The following is a 978-nucleotide window of genomic DNA, read 5'->3' as shown; positions in this document are numbered from 1 at the left end:
CTGCCCGGTGCAGCATTTTCTTTATGCATAAAGCTGGGCTTTCTCGGGGGGTTCCTGGGGCCTAGAAGTGAGCTTGTGGGAAAGACCACGTGGGCAGGGCCTCTGTCTGGTGCTTCCGCTGCTCTTCTGCTTCTTCCTGGCTTCTGCCTCTGAACCCATAAGCTTCCCCTCTCTCTCCTTGAGCCCTGCTTGTCCTAGAGCAAGGGCGCTGTGTCCAGGGAGGCCATGTGGCCAGGGCCATTCCTGGACAGGGTGGTTGTATGGGGCGGGCATGGCACTGAGCACGGGCCTTAGTGGAGGGGCCCGTCAGGGGGCTGCAGAGGCAGGTCCTCAGCTGACCCTGTAGCTGTGCACCGTGGTGGCCACACGGCCCGGGCATGGCCTCGGAGTGTCCCACAACATTCCAGGTAGTGGGGGCGGGGCGCAGGCTGGGTGTGTTGGGGACCCTCCAGGCTGCTCGGCCACCTTTAAGATTAGAGGGAAGGTTCCACGGCCTGGAGCGTCCCTGTGATTCCCGGACCCGCAGAGGGGCGGTGGCAGCCTCCAGAGGTGGGGGCGCCCGCAGTCAACTGGGAAGGGTGGCGATGCCCCTGCCCGCAGGCATGCTCCGGAGTTTGGTCAACCCAGCAAGTGTTGACTTCCGTGCAGTTTGTGCGGCTTGGGGCCGGGAACCTGACCGGCGCCGCCTCCCGGGGCTCCCCTGCACCCCTTACCCTCCTCCCCCACGAGGGCCCCGCCAGGTGCCCTCTGCGCTCACGCCGTCTTCTCCCGCAGGTGACACGGGCTCCGACGTGCCGCTGACCGGACGCTCGTCCCCTCCCGCCGCCGAGAAGCCCCCGCTTCCCGCGCGCTCCCCGCGCCAGCGCGCCCTGAGCCCGGCCCCGCCCGCCGAGGCCCCGCCCGCCGGGGCCCCGCCCTCCGAGGCCCCGCCCGCCGCCCCGCCCGACCGCGAGCCGGGCGCCGGGCCGGAGCGCCGCG

This window comes from Mirounga leonina, unplaced genomic scaffold, assembly GCF_011800145.1.
Source record: "Mirounga leonina isolate KUSES-001 unplaced genomic scaffold, KU_Mleo_1.0 Mir_95, whole genome shotgun sequence".
Lineage (NCBI taxonomy): Eukaryota > Metazoa > Chordata > Mammalia > Carnivora > Phocidae > Mirounga > Mirounga leonina.
The sequence above is the reverse complement of the archived record's forward strand: the minus strand, read 5'-3'. Positions refer to the sequence as shown.